The sequence below is a fragment of the Dipodomys merriami genome, unplaced genomic scaffold (assembly GCF_024711535.1).
Source record: "Dipodomys merriami isolate MVZ:Mamm:240054 unplaced genomic scaffold, mDipMer1.0.p SCAF_114, whole genome shotgun sequence".
Classification (NCBI taxonomy): domain Eukaryota; kingdom Metazoa; phylum Chordata; class Mammalia; order Rodentia; family Heteromyidae; genus Dipodomys; species Dipodomys merriami.
In genome coordinates this window covers 3,956,056-3,976,610 of record NW_027202427.1, presented here as the reverse complement: position 1 = coordinate 3,976,610, position 20,555 = coordinate 3,956,056, and the positions used below count along the sequence as shown (strand labels likewise).

General features: G+C 42.3%; 1 protein-coding gene across 4 annotated transcripts in view; it reads right to left on the bottom strand.

Annotated features, from left to right (window-relative positions):
* LOC138822751 (MICOS complex subunit Mic25-like) overlaps positions 1–20,555 on the bottom strand; it is a 222,252-nt gene that overhangs the window by 145,146 nt on the left and 56,551 nt on the right. The gene's annotated exons all lie outside the window — the stretch shown is intronic.

Genomic DNA, 20,555 nt, shown 5'->3' with positions numbered 1-20,555 from the left:
GAGTGCTCCTTGAGCTGAAGAGCTCAGGGACAGTGCCCAGGCCAAGTTCAAGCCCCATGACCAAAAGAGAGAGACAGAGAGAGACAGAGAGAGAGAGAGCGTACCTGTCTAGCAAATGCAGGGCCCTAAGTTCAAACCTTAGTATGAGAAAAAGTATAACATAATACAATACCCGTGTGTGCATGCACACACGCGTGCACGTGCACACGCGCACACGCACACACACGCACACACACACACACACACACACACACACACACAATATGCAGTGTAGGCAACTTCAGGTTCAATCCTAACAGCTGCAATCTAGGGACTTTCCCTTGGAATGGTTTTTACCACTCTCCCTTGCTCCAGGGAGTGTGGCCCCTAGTAGCAGGCAGCAGGGCCATCAGAAACAGAATGCTTGCCCCATGACTGCAGCTTCTACACAAAGATCAGTAGGAAGAAGGGAATGGGATCTACTAAAGGGCAAGTATGGTTTCCAGAACCAATTGTGGCTGACAGGCCAGGCCACAGGTAGAACTCAGCAAGGTTCAAGCTCTCTCCTAGAAACACTCTTTGCTGTTTATCAATAGAGGATTCACTGGGCTTGAGTCTTTCCCCATCTACATAGATCAGCAAAGCCACTGAAAACCCATTGCTTTTAACTTGTTTAGGAAATGAAGCTGAGTCCTCATTGCTCAGTAGTCTCCTGTGCTTTGGTATGGGAGCAAGGCACAGGGTTCTGTGCCCAGCACTCCTCAGCCCATTTCCTCCCAGAACCTCCCACCATACAGTGTTCCCTCTCCTGACCCTCCATTATAATTCTGAGCTCCAAATCGTGAAGGAAAAATTACAGACATTTCTTTTTAAAGAGAGAGAAACCTTATTAAATACACATTAGCAGCACACAGTCTTTCCAGCCTCCTTTCTGGTTGAGATGACTGGCGTGGGGTGCTCCCAAGCTCATCCCCCTTCCTTCCCTGGGCAGCCACACCACACAGAGCCCACACCCAGAAGCACAGACAGGGGCAGATGGGCAGGGGGCAGCAAAGCTGTGGAGTCCAGAACAACTCCAGGGTGACAACCCCTTCTGAATGAAATCGTATCACCTTTTGAAAGCATCTAACACTTCTTATTTAAAAATATAAACAAGGGGCTGGGAAGGTAGCTCCGTGGTAGAGTGCTTGCCTTGCATGCAAGAGACCCTGGGTTCGATTCTTCAGCACCACATAAACAGAAAAAGCCAGAAGTGATAGAGCGCTAGCCTTGAGCTGAAGAGCTCAGGGATAGTGCCCAGGCCCAGAGTTCAGGCCCCACAACTGACAAACACACACACACACACACACACACACACACACACACACACACACACACACACACACCACACACACACACACACACACACACACACACGACAGGTCTGGAGAATGCCTCCGTCAAATTGCCTCCCTCATTGCAAAGTACAATGTCAAAAGCAGAAGAGTCTTTCTTTTATGTCCCACTACCGTAGGCAGGCAGGTTTATTCCTGTGGTATCTCAACAACTCTTTTCTTTCTGACACCCCCATGGAGTTGCCATCATATTCTTTCCTCAGCATTTATGGTAGGGGAAGTAAAGAATATGAGTTTGTTCTCTCTCCCTTCTCAGCTAGAGAGCCTTGGGCGCCTCCTTTCTGGTGTGCACTGGTACACACACACACACCGAGCCAAGATGAGCAGCCCAAGTGTTCTGCTACCTATAGGTGTCAGGAAACAAGATGCAAACAGTGCGATTGCTAACACTCTGCAAAATGTTAAGACTGGAGTGAGGGATGGAAAGAGGCTGGATAGGAATGTGGCCAGCCAGGAGAGCCAGCTTACTAGGGCTTGCCCAGTACCATTCCCCTCAAGGGGCTCCAGGCCCTCAAGCCCACTGCTGAATGCCCCTGCTCCGGAGTCTCAGCACACTTTTGAAAAACAAGTGGATGGATGGCTAGAGGCAGGCAAACTCTACTTCAGCTAGCCAGAGTGGCTATAAGCAGGTGTATGTCAAACTCCTGTGCATGTACACTGAAGCGGATTCCACAGAAAATAACTCAATGGCAGACTGAAGGCAGAAGGATTCCAATGTTCTCATTATTCAAATAAATCACAGCCTGAACCCCAAGAGCCTGGCTGTGACAGAAGCTTCCCTGGGGTATCCCAAAGTCAGTGCGTAGGCTTTGAGCTGTTTTATCTCAGATACTCTGAAGTATGTTAAGGGATTAAGATTCTCGTAAGAAGAAAAACGTCCCTCGGAAAAATCAGCCAAGTCATCCTGAGAAGATGATTAGATGTTCTGTCAGAAACATGAAGAAAACTACTCTAAAGAAGAGAGAGGGGAGAAAAGGTAAGCAGGCAATCCCCAGAGGAGAAAAGAGCATTAATTTCCTTGGCAGTGGGAACTCCACCTGCAGACAAAACCCAGAAGGAGATGAAGAAGCCCCCACCGTCTTCATGGGCACCATGAGCTCCCACCTCAACTCCCACCTCCACCACAGATGCACACACCTGCACAACCTTTCAGCCCAAGCTGACTGGATCAGAAGGGAAGGATTAACCCTCTCTGGCTTCCCAGGGGAATGTTCTCTCAGGGGATGGGAAAGAAGAGACCTGCCCATCAGGAGATGTGCACAGGGCTTAATGAGCTCCTCGCCTACTTGCTGTGAGCTGGAGAGCCTTATGCTGGGTCTGCTACTCACTACGTAATGCAAAGTGTCATTACTTAGCCTTCAGGGGACTTGAGCTAATTTGCCTATATGATGAGACCAAAACAAAAACTGAGAAGAAGAGTTCCTTTCCAAAAAGCCAAACCAAAGCAAAAATTGTAAAATTCTGGAATTCCAGAATCAAGTGGAATCTCTGAGGATTAACAATTATCCTATGCCTCTGTGTTATGTTTCTACAGAAAACAAACATGGGAAAATGTGATATGCCCAATTCTTAACTTAGCTAGAAAAGCAGTCTCCAGCTTCATAAAAAATGTGTTCAGGAGAGAAAGAAAAAGAAGCTCACTGACTGCCAATCGTATGTCAGGTGCTTTCTATATGCCATCCTGTTTAATGCTTTCCATGCATTACTGAACTCATTTTATGCAGGAGAAAACTGAAGTAAAATAGAATAAATATCTCATTTGAGGGACTATGCTTTACAAATGGCAGAAGCGGTGTTCTGCAGGGGGGCCTCCTGTGCACTAGTAATTGAGCTGCAAGTTCCCATCAGACCACGGGCTTCTGGTGGGCAGGAAACACCAGTCAAGACTCACTGTAGTAGCCAGTCCAGCAACAGCTCAGAGTAAATGCAAAGGAAACTCTCCCATGACCCTCACCATCACTACCCAATGACACTGCAGCCCTCAGCACCTCTAGTAAGGCACATTCTGTGCAGTTGAAAATAACTAGAAAATGTTCAGTCAAAAAAGTAGTATCCTTAGGAAGGCAAGACCTCAAGGCCTAAATGTAGCAGTTCAAGTGCCTCTCCTGACACTTTCCCATGATCCAATCCAATGCAACAATACTGCTGCTGTCCAATTTACTGAGTACTCTCCTAAGGAGGACACTTACAAAGCTTAGTACACAATGCCACTGCTTTTATGACACAGATGGACAATATAAAGGCACCCACAAATAATATCAGCGTCTATGGGTCAAACTCCCACCATAGTAGAAAGGATGAACAGTTGTAAGAATGCACTGGTAAAAGCAAGTGCAGACATATTTTCAAGTAATTAGTTAAAATTTCTTTGTCCTAGAAGTCTTTAAGCCAGGTGTGGTGGAGCACACCTGTCATTCAGTGCAGTTCTGGAGATGCCAGCCAAGCACATGGGGAGGCTGGAGAAGATTTGGGGTTTGAGATCAGTCTGGAGTTTAGTGAGTTCCATACCAGCCTGGGCTAATGCAAGACTGTCACCAAAAAAAAAAAAAAAAAAGTACTTTGCCAAGGAGCTCTAAAACTTTCGTAAACTAAAACGTGTAAAACATTTTCAAATGTGAATAAAGTTTACAATTCCCAAAGATTTTTCCAAAAGGAGAATTACTTAAGGAAGTACTTCAGGAAAATAGACAAAAAGAAAACAAACTGTGTAAAAATGGAGTTATGATCTCACTACATAGCCCACGTTAACCTCAAGCTCATGATCCTCCTGCCCCAGAGTCCCCAGTACTAGGATTCTAGGAACATGCTACTGCACCTGGGAAAAAAATGGTAGTCAACTTTAATGAGTACATTTATACAGATCTAAATTGCAATTTTTAACAGTTTGAAACAAAAATATGGGGGACATAAAAACTGTCACAGTCAGAAGAGAAAAGTGCCGTGCATAAAGAATATCTGTAGAAATAAGTTAGATTTTCTTCAATCCTACAGATTCCAGAAGATGAGTAACCTCGCCAACAATAAACCTGAAGAACTCTCTCAGACAAATGATAAGCCCAATTTTAGACACTAAAGACAAAGAGGAATGGCATGCTATGTATGAGAGAACAATGCAAAGGACCACAGATGTCTTAAGAAGACCACAGAATCAGAGGGAAGCAGCATACCATTTTTTTCAAGCACTAAAACAAAAGAACTATGAACCTAGAAGTCTGAATCCAGTGAACATGTCTTCTAGGAGTAAGGTGGAAATAAAAACTTAGCTGGCTAAGAAGAGAAAGGAAACAGAGGCGCTGAGGTCTGAGAAGACAGAAAAATTTTGAGAAAGTTCACCAGGAGACAAGGCAGAAGGGAGGAAATAGGTAGTGAAGCTATGGTCAGCTTTGTCCTCCACAATCTTGGAGAGGCTTGAGTTTCTTACAAAGAAAAAAGATGGACACAGAAGAAAATTACACGTGTATGCATGTGTGTGTGTGTGTGTGTGTGTTGTGTGTGCGAGTGTGTGGGTGTATATACACAAATGCCTGTAAAGTGGATTCCCACCTGTGTTTCTGTGGCTATCGTGGGCAGCTGCCTATAGGATGCTCTAGAATCTCCTCTTGGTGTGAGCCTGTGTCTCCCATGGGAGATCAAGAGAGGAATGATTACTCATGTGCTGCCTAATGATGGAGACAATGCTGGGAAATGCATCATTAGGCAATTTCATCACTCTGTGCACATCAAAAAGCATACTGACACAAACCTACCAAGTCTCAGTCAATCACTTCTTGTGGCCTGTTCATGCCATCAAGACACATGGTAATCACAGGGTGAGTGTAGCTACAGTCAGCCTCACACAGCACATGTACACTGGTTTATAATCAACGCTTAATAAGTAGAAGGAACACACTGAAGCAGATAGGAAATACAGAACACTGAGCACCTACCCCAGTCACCGTGGCTTTACTGTCATGACCAGGGCTTCAGTGCTGCACAGCTGCATGTGTTCCATTTCACCCGAGTGGCAGCTCAGTGCATGTGCTTCACCAGCATCTCCAGAACTGCACTGCAGGAGAAGGTTATCAAGGCCACAACACCGCTAGGTGGAAGGAGTTATTCAGCTCTATCATAACCCTGTGGGACCGCCATCATAGCACTGACTCCATAGCACAGATCCAAAGAAAGGTCCAACTAGACTTTTCCCCAGCAGGAATGTCCTATTACTCCCCCTCCCTCCCCCCCGCCACGAGTCGGAATTTTTCTCTGGTCTAATTTCTGTAAAAACAAGATCAAAATTATGGATTTAATCTTGGTGTATACCACCCTTCCCTTCCCTCTCCTCCTCCTCCTCCTTCTTCCTCATCTAATCTCCCAACCCTGTGTGTCAGACTGTGACCCCAGCCTCCACCCCACAACATCCACCCTACAAATAATAGCTGCCAGTGCAAAGGTGCATGAGGATCCATACCAAGTGGTTCCACTCCTGGGGAAAAATCTCAAAATCTAAAGCCAACAGTATTGCAAATGAGAATGCTACCATGATTTCTCTTTCAGATAGTTCATCCTTGGTATACAGAAGCACAGCTGATTATTTGCATGTTGATTAGTGGATTAGTATCAAAGTTCTAACAGGTGGTCTCTAGGACCTCTTACACATAAAATTATTTTAACTACACACACGAGACAATTTAACTTACTTTCCAAGTTAAATGCCTTTCTTCCTCTTACCTAATACTTTGGAAGTAACAATACTATAGAGAACAGAGCTGGTGAAAGAAGGCATCTTTGTCTTACTTTCTCTGGAAAAACAGCTTTCAGTCTTTCTTCATTGAGTATGATATTAACTGTAGGCTTGTCATATTGCAGTCTTTATACTCCTGAGGTACATGACTTCTACACCTAACGCCAAAAGTTGTTACTATGAAAGGATGTTGAATTTTGTCAAATGCTTTCTCTGAGATGATCACATGACAATATGTGAAGTGAAATAAGCTAGTTACAGAAAGATAAATATTAGATGATCTCATTTATATGTGGAACATATAAAAGTCACACTTAGAGAAATAAGGTAGTACAGTGGTTGCTGAGACTGAAGAGAAGGGGGAGATGTTGGTCAAAGGACATATAACAACTTTCACAAATAAGATATAAGATATAGAGACCTAAAGAACAATATGTTAACTATAATTAAGATTAATGTACTATAGCTGGGCACCAGTGGCTCATACCCGTAACCTTAGCTACTCAGGAAGCTGAGATCTAAGGATCACAATTCTAAGCCAGCCCAGGCAGAAAAGTCCCCATAAGACTCTTATCTCCAATAAACTACTCAAAAAAGCCAGAAGTAGTGCTGTGGCTCAAGTGGTAGAGTGCTAGCCTTGAGCACAGAGAGGCTCAGGGACAGAATCCAGGCCCTGAATTCAAGCCCTAGGACTGGCAAATTTTTTTTTTAAATTAATGTTCTATTCCTGAAAAAAGATCTTAAAGTACTCTTAACACACATCTTCAGGATCGTAATTATTTGAGGTTAGTATGTTAAATGCTTGACCACGGGAATCATTACACCAACTGTACTTATATCAGAACACTATGATGTACTCCTTAATGATACCTAAATTTTTAGTGAATACTGTTCATTCAATAAAGCTGGGGGGGGGAAGAAGGAGGAGGGGGGGGAGGAGGAGGGGGGGAGGAGGAGGAGGAGGAGGAGGAGGAGGAGGAAGAGGAGGAGGAGGAGGAGGAGGAGGAGGAGGAGGAGGAGGAGGAGGAGAAAGCTATGAATTCACAGTCCAATTAGACCTTACCAAATAGTACATGTGGTTATTCTGGGAAACAGGATGGAGTGTCCATATACACACAAATCAGTAACACAGCATCCACAAATTTCTTAAAACACAGAACTTTCTCAGATCCTTGTTCAAAATGATAGTGTATCTGCTCATTTGCTCCCAGTGCTATACACAAAATGACACTGATAAAATCAGACTCAGGAATATCAATCCTGAAGAATGTGACACATTCTCATACCCCAATGCTAGCAAATAAGAAAGCCAATTCAAAAGGGAAACTGCAAAAATGGAAGTCTGTGAGAAAGAAAAGTCAGAACCTTCCTAACTAAGGGGGTGCTGATCTGTCCTCCCTGTGGACTCCCTTCCCATGGGTAGAGGACTCTTCTCCATGTGACAGAATACGAGAGATGAATAGTCAAAGACTGGTGAGGAATTTGTGGAGGACTATGTGGTACTGGCCTGCCTGGCATCCATCCAGAATGGCATCTGAGTAAGAATGCTTACTTGGAAAAGCAGTTGTTTGTGGGGGACAAAACCAAGAAGAGGGGCATTCCCTCTTCCAAGTGTGCACTGCTGGAGAGAACCGGTCACCCACCACTGCCTAGAGTGTGAGCTACTCAGGAATCCAAACTGATCTAGTAGCAACTGACAGACTAGAAATGCAGAGGGTGATTCCCATAGCAGGGGTCCCCCACAGTGACTACTGCCTACCCAGGCTCCACCTCATCTTCAAGACCTAACTCAACTTGCCCCTGCTTCTGCAAGCCTCACTTTTGTGGGAGTTGGCAAGGTAAGCCTTGTTGTTTAGAGAGAACTTAGTAAAAGGCAGCCTCAGATTGGAACTAGAAATGGCTAATCTCCCTTTCTCTAGAGCTCTAGACCGTATGACATAAGCCTGGGCCTCATTCCCTGTCAATGAACAGCAACGCCAGGCAGCCACAATCAGGGGGCCAGAATAAGCACTAAAGCCACCAGAGAAGTGGGCACCATCCAAAGACTAAGAACAACAGCGGGCCTGGAATGGTGGGACTGCAAGGGAAAGAAGGGAGCACAACAAACAGGCAGCCTTTCATTATTCAATTACTCACTCTGTAAATCGAGAATTAATGTTCACGGGTTCTAGTGAGTGACATAATTACAATTTAAAAAGGGCAATTAATCATCAGCTTGTTGTTCACTGCCTTGCTGGGAGTATTTGCTTCATGAACACCAGTAAAGCCACAAAAGCATTAAACACACAAGTGAATATGACCACCAAATTCCAGCCTTTTCTGCCCCTCCTGCAGCTCCTCTGAGTCAGCTAAGTGTCACAAGATCACCACATCTGTTTCCCATTGCTTCTGTGACATTCCTCTTCCTCCTCAGTCTCCATTTCCTGAACAGTGCACTTCCCCCCTCACCCCACCCCACCCTGCAATGAAGCCTACAGGACTTCGAACACTGTTGGCTATAAGGAAAGAGAACAACAGTGGCTTCTAGTTCTCAACTCCAAAGGGCTCAAAAAGAGAGTAGGGGAGAGAGCTGAGAGAGACAAACAGGTAGCAAGACAGGCAGAGGATGAAATGGTAGAGGGGCAGTCACGGAAAGAACTGGGATCTCAGCCATGGGGTAGGGATACTGGGATCTGGCTCAAAAAGCAAGGCTATCCAGCATTACCTTCCTAACATCAACATCTGTTTTCAGACTCAATGAGACCCTTCTCTAGTTCTGATCCCATGGCTGATGATGCCTAGCTACTCAATCTGACTCCAGGAATCTGAGCCATGAGGCCAGAAGAGTTATTTTTACCATTTCTAACGAGCAAATAGGAACAAATAGTTCTCCTATCAGATGCACTTCGAAATATCTTCCCAAAAGGTCTTCCCTTCCTCTGTGATCTAGGTCCACTGAATGAACATTGAGGCAATAATGAGTCCCTGAGCCATCTTAGTCCTTCAATGACACCACTGCCTTAGGCTGGATCAGAATGGCCTTGCTTCTATCTCTTGAGCAAGGAAAGGCCATGCCAGTCTGAGACCTCTCAGCACTGGTATCTGTGTCGGCCTCTTCTGTAGCTGTGGCTGGATGACACTGAGGTAGACAGAGCCCACTGGCTAGGCAGCAGACTTTTCCCCAGCATTGCTACCTTCCCTCCTGCCAAGGGGACTGGTTCTGTGGGAACTGAAAGCCTCGACCTCAGGAAAGGTGGGTACTTCAGCCAGCCTCAAGGAACAGAGTGTAATATACCTTGCCAACCATGGTAATCTCAATACTTTTTTGCCAGAGACCATGCTGAGGTGGTCACATGTCCCAGTTCAGCCAATGAGACCTGCCTAGATTCTGCCAGGATCTGTCCTTCCTGCTCCTTGCTACTGGAGATGCTACTGGAGGACTAGCTGGCTATGAAAGGGGGGAAGGAATGGCCACAATGTGGAAAGGCTGACACTTCTGGTCTGCACCTCCATAGCAGCGATTGCTACTCTCAAGTCTTCTTACATAGGAAGACAGATATTGCACATTAGTGTCCCTCCTCAAAGCCCAAGGCAGGATTAGCAGTCCACAGGAGGTAGCACTGCCCTGAGGCACAGCCACTTACTCACTCTAAGAAATGTGAGCAACCTGAAACATCACTCCACAGACAGGGATGGTCAAGAGTAATGCTGAAGGCCACACAAACCCAGACAGGAAAGCCAGAGCAAAATAACAAAAGAGCAAGACCACCTTCTTGTATATGCACTAGCTTACACACACACACACACACACACACACACACACACACACACACACACACACACACACACACACACACACACACACACACACACACACACACACACACACACACACACACACACACACACGATATTAGACTCTATTTCAAAACTATGAAACTCTCAGGAGAATTATAGATGTGAATCTTCAGAACCTTAGTTAGTTTTCTTAGATATAATTATAAAAGCATAACAACAAAGAAAAAAAGTAAATTTATATAACCTCATCAAATTTTAAAACTTCCCTATTTCAAAATATATTAGTAAGTAAAGAGACACCCCTAGAATGTAATTTTTTTTTTTTTTTTGGTCAATTGTGGGGCTGGGCGCTATCCCTGAGCTTTTCAGCTCAAGGTGAGCTCTCTATCACTTGAGCCACTTCTGGTTTTCTGGTGGTTAATTGGAAACAAGCGTCTCACAGGTAGGTGCCAGTGGCTCATGCCTGTAATCCTAGCTACTCAGGATGCTGAGATCTGAGGATCATGGTTCAAAGCCAGCCCAGGCAGGAAGGTCCATGAGACTCTTATCTCCAATAAAGCACTAGAAAACCGGAAGTGGCACTGTGGCTCAAGTGGTAGAGTGCTAGCCTTGAGCTGAAGAGCTCAGGACAGCACCCAGGCCCAGAGTTCAAGCCCTACACCACCACCACCAACAACAACAACAAAAAGAGTCTCACAGACTTACCTGCCCAGGCTGGCTTTGAACCATGATCCTCAGATCTCAGCCTCCTGAATAGCTAGGATTACAGGTGTGAGCCACCAGTGCCCGGCAGAAAAAATTTTTAAATCATGTATCTCTTAAGAGATTTCAAAGCCGGGCGGTGTAGCTCACGCCTGTAATCCTAGCTACTCAGGAGGCTGAGATCTGAGGATCGTGGTTCAAAGCCAGCCCGGGCAGGTAAGACTGTGAGACTCCTATCTCCAATAAACCACCAGAAAACCAGAAGTGGCGCTGTAGCTCAAGTGGTAGAGCGCTAGCCTTGAGCTGAAGAGCTGAGGGACAGCGCCCAGGCCCAGAGTTCAAGCCCCACGACCCACCAAAAAAAAAAAAGAGATTTCTATCCAGAATAATGAAAAACTGTAAGGTAACAGTAAAACAACAACAAATGGGCAAAGGATCTTAATAGATAATTCTCCAAGGAGATACATAATTGGGAATGAGCATGTGAAAAGATATATAATTAGCCTTTAGAAAATGCAAGTCCAGACCACAACAAGATGACTCTGTACTCTTATTAGGATTGCTATCCTCAAAATGACAAGGATGGGCAAAGATGTAAAGAAACATAAGCCCTGGGCTGGGAAGGTGGCTCAGTGGTAGAGTGCTTGCCTTGCATGCTCGAGGCCCTGGGTTCGATTCCTCAGCACCACATAAGAAAAAAAGCGGAAAGTGGTGCTGTGGTTCAAGTGGTAGAGCACTAGCCTTGAGCTGAAGAGCTGAGGGACAGCGCCCAGGCCCAGAGTTCAGGCCCCACGACCGGACCCAAAAAAAGAAACATAAGTCCTTAGATCATGTAAAATGGAATTTGCAGTCATTTGGACAAACAATCTGGATAGTCCTCAAAATATTAAACATAGTTATCATTTGATCCACCAATTCCACCTCAAGTATATATCAAAAAGAAATGGAAGGCTGGGATGGAAGGCTGGGAAGGTGGCTCAGTGGTAGAGTGCTTGCCTCGTATGCATGAGGCCCTGGGTTCGATTCCTCAGCCCCACATAAGCAGAAAAAAGCTGGAAGTGGTGCTGTGGCTCAATGGTAGGCGCTAGCCTTGAGATGAAGAGCTGAGAGACAGCACCCAGTCCCAGAGCTCAGCCCCCATGACCAACAAAAAAAAAAAAGAAAGAAAGAAATGGAAACACATACCCACAGAAAAACTCGTAGTATTCATACTAGCATTACTAACAGTAGCAGAAATTCAGAAATAGCTCTAATTGATTAGTAAATATATAAAATGTGCTACATCCATATAATAGAATATGTTTGGGCAATGAAAGAGAATGACCTGGTACTGAAATAATTATGCCTAGTGTGATAAAAACTACCACTTAATACAGCATGCTGCACCTCAAACCTAACCAGTCTTCCTCCCTCAAGTGTGTATTTAGGTAATTCTGACCGTGCATGGTTTTTAGCTTACTAGCAGATTTGGAGTCTCAGCCCCTTAGGAAAATATTAACTCCATTAAATAAAGAAAATTATCAGAAATGTTGGTTCCAGCAGTACCCAATACTAGCTTCTCAAGTGGCTGAGATCTAAGAATCAACGTTCAGAGGAAGCAACCTGTGCAAACTGAGACTCTTACTTCCAATTAAACAGCAAAAAGCTGGAACTGGAGATATGGCTCAAGTGGTACAATGACAGCCCTGAGTGATAAAGCTAAGTGAGAGCTTGATGCTCTGAGTTCAAACCCCAGTACCAATACATACACACACACGTGCACAAACACGTGTACATATACACACTCAGTAGAACATGCTAGAGGTTCCAAAGAAGAAATGATGGGTAACATTGTATGAGAAAGCTGGCATGGAGGTGAAGTCTGAGCTGCACTTGGCTGGACTTAGTTGGACCCATGACATCATCAACTGTAAGATATTATTTCATACACTAAGGAAAGAAAATGCTGTTATAAGGTGTCACTTATTATAAAATGTGTCCTAAAGTCAAAAATGTAATAATGTGACAAGTATGTTTACCTCTGAACTGGTGAAATGAGAATAAAGATAACTACTTTCAAAGTTTGAAGGAGAAATAATTATATGTAAATATTTTTGCTGCTGTTATAAATGATATTAAAATATCAAATTCTCTCTGCTTCAAGAATTGTTGTGACTTCTGTCTCTTGACTAGACCCTAAATGAATAGCAATGAATTATTCTTCTTGTTCAAGGTTTGTTCTCTCTTTCTCTCTCTGGGACTTGAAAAGCCATTCACAAGAGGGAATAAAAGGCACAATAATATTTTTAAAAATCACCCTCCACTTAAAGCTAAATTAGCAAAAATTAATAGTAAAAGACACCAATCTCTTCCCATCAAATCAACAAAGATAAGAAGAGTCAATAACTCCTGATGCTGGCACAGACACTCCCGTGTATTGTCGGTAGGAAAATAAACTGGTAGGAAAACAAACTGGTATTGTCCATGTATGGTAGAAAGTCTAACAGTATGTTACAAATCTTTACATTCAGATAGAAAAAAAAAAAAGACGGCAGAAACATATTCACTTGTTCCTATTGAATATAGCTAAAATCATAGACATTATATACACCAGACAAACAGAAGAAGGTTCTGCAAAGTGAAAAGAAAGCTATCTGTCTAAAGGCCTTAGTAGCCTGGCCTGAGTTCCCTAAATTAATTTCTCATCTAATACATCTTAGAATAGGTGCTAGGGGTGATACAATAGAAACAAACAGGAAACCCTGGTTCTTTCAAGCCTAAACACCAGAGGAAAAAAAGCAGTCTAGCAAGACAGACAGTCTTTGGTAATCATTACCCTATTGCAGCCTAAAGAAAACACCATGGCCCCGCCTACCAGGAAAGCCACAAGGGAGCCAGTCAGTAAGGAGATGCTCCAGCTCCCTTCCCTGCTGGGTAGTAGAAGAGAGGAGCAAGTAGAAGGAAGCTTCTTGGACACCAGCTAGGACTCTCGAGCCCCATAATGTCCTTGCTGCTTTCCCAGAATGCTTCTTTCCTCTGTCTTCCTGTCAGCAGACTATACCAAAACCTGAATGAGACTGAATGTACCATCTTACCCACAGTTTCACGTTCCAAGGTTTCAGTTGCTTATCACCAACAGCAGTCTAAAAGTATGGACAACTCTGGAAATAAGTAAGTCTTAAGTTTTGAATTGCACACCATCAGAGCAGCCTGACAAAATCTTACATGTCCTACTCCATCCCATCTTGGATATGAATCAATACGTAGTCCATTGTATTCACAGTTTTTATTCTACCCAGTCACTAGTCACTCAGTCCCTGTTACAGTATCTCACAGTTTAGTATGACCTAGGGTTCCAGACAAACACTAGTGATCTATTACTATACTCATTTCCCTGAGCATGTGTGTGATCCACAAAGAAGGTCTTCCTCCCTGAACAGAGCTGCCCCAGGAGAGGCTGCCATATTTATTGGCATTTCTTCCATCCTCTCTAACTGAGGATGGGATTATGACTGCTTTGACCAATACAATATGACAGGTAAAATCCCAGAAGGTCATGCAGCTCCAGGAGCTCACTGCACACTCCCTCCACAGAGGACTTCCCGGGATGTTCTCCCCTCCAGCTGGGGCTGCACTCAACAGCACAGGCACACACAGCTGCACTCCTTTTCTCCTACCCCTCCCAGGCAAAGAGGAAGGACATGTGAGAAGCTCCTCCAGAGAGCCCCACTAAGCCCAACCTTCTGTCATCTTAGCTCAGAATGAAGAAGTGTCTATGATTCTTGCCCTGGATATGTGAGTCTTCCTGGCTGAGGCAGAGACTATGCAGTTACATAGTTACCATTATCATAGTCAAATCAAAAGGCAATCAAAGAAAAGGAAAGAATGGCTCATTCAAAAAAGCAAATTTAATTGACATGGCTTCCTTGAAGAAGCCCAGATATTATATTTACCAAACAAAAATCACTTAGAACAACTGTCTTAAATATGCTCAGAGAGGTAAATGAGAACACAAAGAATAAAAAGAAATCTGGAAAATGATGTATAAGCAAAATAAGAATATCAATAAGGGAACAGAACTCATAAAAAGGAACCAAAATTCTGAAACTGAAAATTCAAGAGTTCAAATGGAAAGTTCAGGACATGGCAGAAGTTCTGAGCAGAAAAAAAGAAGATATAATAACTGGAGATATAATAATTGAAAAGTCTTAGGAGTACAAAGAGCGAAAGAGAAACAGAAGAAATGTGAAAAAATCCCAAAGGATTTGTGGGACACTAATACACATTATGGAAGTTACAGGAAAAAAAAAAAAAGGGAGGAATGGGAAGATGGTAATGGCTGAAATTCTCCAAATTTGATGATATGAATCTGTGAAGAGCTCAAAAAACTCCAACTCAAAGAAATCCTCATGGTGATACAATAGTCAAATTGTTGAGGCAACAAAGACAGAATGCTGAAAGCAAACAAGAGAAGTGAGTTGTCATGTACGAAGAATTCTCAAGAAATTCAGCAGCCAACTTCTCAGAAACCAGGCAGGCAAGAAAACAATGGGAAGACATATTAAATTGAAAGAGGAAAAAAACCTTCTCAGCCAATAACTCTGTATACAACCAAACTGGCCAGTTCATTCAAAAATAAAAGTAAGGACATTTCTAGAAATATAAAATCTGAGGGAGCTTGTGACTACCAGACCTTTCCTATGAGAAGTGTTTCAAAAGAAGCCCTTAGACCATACCTGTAATCCTATGAGGCTAGCATTAGTCTAATAGCAGAGCCAGTTAAAGTTATTATAAGAAAATTACTAATCAATATCTGTTATGAAAATAGATGCAAAATCCTCAACAATATACTAGCAGACCAAATCCAATATCATATCAAAAGTACTATACAAGGGGAATTTATCTTAAGAATGTAAGGGCAGTTCACTATAAGAAAATCAATCAGTGTAACATATCACATCAATAGACCAAAGAAAAATACCCACATGATTTTCTCAGTTGGTAATAGAATATCCAACACCTTTTCACAATGAAAAAGGAAAAGCCACATATTACTACCAGTAAAAGGACAGTTATGCTCATGATAAAGGTCATGAGTGAAAAACCCACAGTCAAAGGTGAGACACTACGAGCTTTCTACTTAAGATCAGGAGTTAAGACAAGGGTGCTTGCTCTCATCATTGCTATTTAACTTTTAACTGGAAGTCCTAGCTAGATCAATTAGGTAGAAAAAGAAATAAAAGGCATTCAAGTTGTTATTGAAGCAGTAAAATTACTTCTATTTATACAAAACCTAACCTTACTACCAGGTATGGTGGCACATGCCTGTTATCCCAGTACTTGGGAGGCTGAGGCAGGAGGATTAAAATTGTTTAAGGCCAACCTGGGCTGTATAGCAAGACCCTATCTCGAAATACGAAAAAGAAAAAAGATATGCATACATATATGTGTGTAAATATATTTATATAACTACTTTTGATATTTCTTTGTTATAGCAATCCTAGGAAACTAACAACAAACTACCCAAAGGAATCTATAAATCAATATACATATACCCAAACCAAAATTCTAACAGCCTTTTTTCTAGAAGTAGAAAAACCACTCTTCAGATTCATATGGAATTTTAAGGGGTACCAAAAAAGAAAAGGTTTGAAGACTCTCAATTTATAAACCTACAGTAACCAAAACAATGTGGTACTCACTTAAAAGATTGCCCTACAATTTGCAGGGAAATGGATGGAACTAGAACGAATTATTTTGAGTGAGGTAAGCCAAGAACAAAGAGACAAACGGCACATGGTCTCTCTGATATATGGATGCTAAAGCCAAAATGCAAGGAGATATGACAAAGTAAACATTACTCAAGAAACAAAGGACAGCCAGTCATTTTGTCGTATCACTGCTAAATGGACTCCATGTTCTTGAACATATATATGGTATATATATGCACGCAATGGAGGGAAGCCAGGAGGAGGACACAGAATAAGTGGGAAACGGAGCAACACACAACAAAGGGGCCAACTGCACTGGACATAGAAGAAAAAGAACTAAGCGACCCAAAGACAGTGATGGGAAGAAAGGAATGAGAGAGGGAAAGAGAGAACAGCTTACATTAAGCAAAAGGAAAGGAATGTAAACATCAGCTGATGTAGAAGAAATAACTGTACTGTCAAAGCTCATAGAATTCACAAACTTTATAGACCATGATAAAGACAACTTGCCTTTGAAGGGTAAAATGTGTTTGTGACTTTAACTAAGTATCACTATTCCACAATACTGTGAAATGTGTGAAATTTATGTAACCACCTAACCTCAATTTAAAAAAAGAAAAGTGAGAGAAGGGATGGGTTAGGAACAATGGGTGGCAATGTTGTCAGACACCTTGTAGTCATACACTGTTTTGTAGAATGGGAACTTCTTTGTACAACTACTTAAAGATAAAATATGGGGGAAAAAAAGTGCCATACATACAATGGAAGAGACCTGGCAATCCAGAAAATTTTTTTGACAAGGGTGCCAAACCATTCAGTGGGGGGAAAGAACAGTCTTCAATTGATGGTGCTGGGAACCTGGATTTTCACATGCCAAAGGATGAGGTGGGACACCAACATCACATCACATACAAAAATAATTCAAAATAGATCAGCAACTCAAGTATAAACTAAAAATTATAAAATTCATAAAACAGAATCTGTGTGATCTTGGATGTGACAGTTACTGATACTGTACCAAAAGCATAAGCAATAAAAGAAAAAGCAGGACAACAGACTTCATCCAAAATAAAAGAAAAAGCAGGACATGGTGAAGCATGCAGTCCCAGCTACAGGGGCGGGGGGAAGAGGGGAGAGCGGGGGCGGCAGACTATATCACAAGTTTAAGGACACCCTACACAAAGGTAATGAGAGACCCTGTTCCAGAAGGCAAAAAAAAAAAAAAAGTCTGGAGCTATAGGTAGAGCACTTATCTGCATATATCTCTGGTTCAATTCCCAGAAACAGCAAAAAGGAAACAAAACTGTATGTCAAAAGAAGTGAAAATACCACCTAGAGAACAAGACAGAATAAGATAAACTGATTAAAAATGGGCAAAGAACCTTGTAGACATTTCTCCAAGAAGATATATAAGTGGTCAAAGAAACACATGAAAAGATGCTCAGCAGCATTACTCATTAGAGAACTACAAAACAAAGCCTAACATTTAGATACTACTTTACACCTAAGTAGGATAGCAGATGGCTATAATTTTTTTTCAAAAGGAAAATACTTTGGGTAAATATGTAGAATAATGAGAATTCTCCTAAGTAGCTGGTACAAATATAAATTGGTATGGTATGGTCATTATGAAAAACAGTATGAAAGTTATTCAAAATATTGAAATAGAATTACAATGTGGCACGGCAATTTCATTTTTAGATACATACATCAAAAAGTTGAAAGAAGCGGGGGAGAGTGTAGTTGTGGAGGTGGGAGGGAAGGGATAGTAGGGGAAAAACAAATGAGGCAACAATGCTTGATAGGAAATGTACTCATTACCTTGCTCATGTAACTGTAACCCCTCTGTACAGTATTTTTACAATAAAAAACTTATTCAAAAAAAGTTGAAAGAAGAATCTCAAGTAGATATTTGTATACTCAAGTTCAAGACCTAGAAGGAAAATCCAAGTGTCAATCCATAGATGAAAAGGTAAAATATGGGATATAAACCATAGAGTATTATATTTAGCTTTAAAAAGGAAAGAAATTCTGATTCATGCTACATGCAATATGGACACACTTTGAAAACATCAAGTGAAATAAGCCATTTGCAAATGGGCAAACCATATCACCCCTTATCTAAGGCCCTAGAGTAGTCAAATTCATAGAGACAGAGTGTAGAATGAGAATCAGGGATGAAGGTAAGGAGACAGGGAGCTGTTGCTTAAAGTCTGGAATCATGACATGGTTCTGGAAATTCAAAGTTGTTCAGGGTACACAACACTGTGATTATAATTAATGTCACTCAATTGTACATTTTAAAATAACCAAAATGAGCCAGGTACTGGCTATAATCCTAGCTACTCAGGAGGGTGATATCTGAGGATTAGGGTTCAAAGCCAGCCCAAACAGAAAAGTCCTTGAGACTCTTATCTCCAATTAAATACCAAAAAACCAGAAATGGGGCTGATGTTCAAATGATAGAGTGCTAGCCTTGAACACAAAAGCCCAGTGACAGTGCCCAGGTCCCCAGTTCAAGCTCCAGGACCAGCACAAAAATAACATTAAAAACAAACAAAAGAATCAAAATGGCAAGTTTTATGTTATATATGTTTCAACTCAATAAAAGAAGGATTTAAAAAGCCAATGCTTTGTTGTACAGCTGTAATCTCAGCTACTGAGGAGTCTGTCGACCTCCAGGATCCAGGCGCTTAGGGCCAGCCTGGGCAGCATAGTGAGACAGCGTCTCAAAACTCACACACGGAAAGAAAAAATACAAAGAATCATCAATGGCCAGAAGGTCACTGGATGAAAGACTATCTGGAAATGGGATACTGCACAGTTTTCAAAGCCAGCACGCAGATTATTTTTTACTTTCAGAGGAGATAAGGTACCTTTAAACACAGAAAGCTGGTACAATTCCACCTTACTCAATAACCAAGTTTAACATTACCATTAGTTCCAACAAATTGGTGTCATGTTGTTCTGAGTGATGCACTGAGAAGAACACAGAGCAATTTGTCACCCTCATGACCAAATGTTTAAACCGAATCTACTTAGGAGGGACAGATAAAGTAAATGTAATTAAGACCTTCTATGAAACCACTGACTTGAACTCAACAGCCATGTTAATATCAGAAATGTCTAAACAAAACCTGAGAATGGCCCTGTCATACTGAGGAGCATGGGAGACACACACATGAACCACCTGTCCTTGACTGAATCCAAACTTTAAAAAAAAAAAAAAAAAGAGCTGAATGGGACCTATTAAAGCGATTTTCTTGTGTTCACTTAGGAGAAATGTTGCTGTTTTCAGGAGATGAGATTCAGGTGGAAGTACTTATATATGAACAATTACAACTGCAAGGACTCAGTAATAATACTACAGACAGCAAAAGAGCTGAAGAAGGCCTTGGACCTGGCAGGGCCTTTATAGAGCCACCCCACAGGAGGGGCAGGGGTATCACCAAACTACAAAAGCTCCCTAAGGGAGAGGGCATTAAGAGACTAAGACTGACACTGGAAAGAGGTGGAGAGGTGACAGCAGTACTGCACGAGCAAAAACAGGCAGGTCTAACCTCTCCAGTGCACTGACTGGAAGCAGCAGTGAGAAGTGAGCAGAGGAGTGAAGACCAGCTACAGGGAGGGTGCTGTTGCAACCAGAGTCTGCAGGGCGGACAGAAGGAAGTACTTCTGGAGAAGATTTCTGGAGGAGGTCCAGAGGCAGGCTCAAAGCAGCTTACCATGTGGACACTGGCAGAGCGCAGTCTCAATGACCCTCCATGTCTCCTCCTAAACTCTATGTAGTAAGGTGGCCCCTCAATACCCCATAGCTTAATACCTCCTGCATATAAATTTCAGTCACTGCTTAAGAATTAAAGCCAATGCACAGAAATGGAGGGACAAAGGGTGAACAAATGCAGGAGTGGTACTCACTATTTATGTTGAAAATGCACTATACAACTTGTGGGTGGGGATGGGAGGGAAAAACTGGGAGAAAGCAAGGGAAGGGGTGACCGTGTCCAAAAAGAACTGTACTCTTTACCTGACATATGTAATTGTACATCACCTTTATATTAACAATAAAAATAAAAATTAAAACTGATGGCTAAAAAATGAATCAGCAATGAGCTGGCTTAATAAAGGCACAAAAATCACTCTTACAAGAAAAAAGTCTGCACTGAGAACCACCCTGCCTTTATCCCATGAAAATATTTTTTTACAGAGACCTCCCTTTTTCCACCCACTCTCCTCATGAGAAGAAAGCAATCACCCTCTAGTGTCTACCTTAGGACTGAATGGATGGCCAAC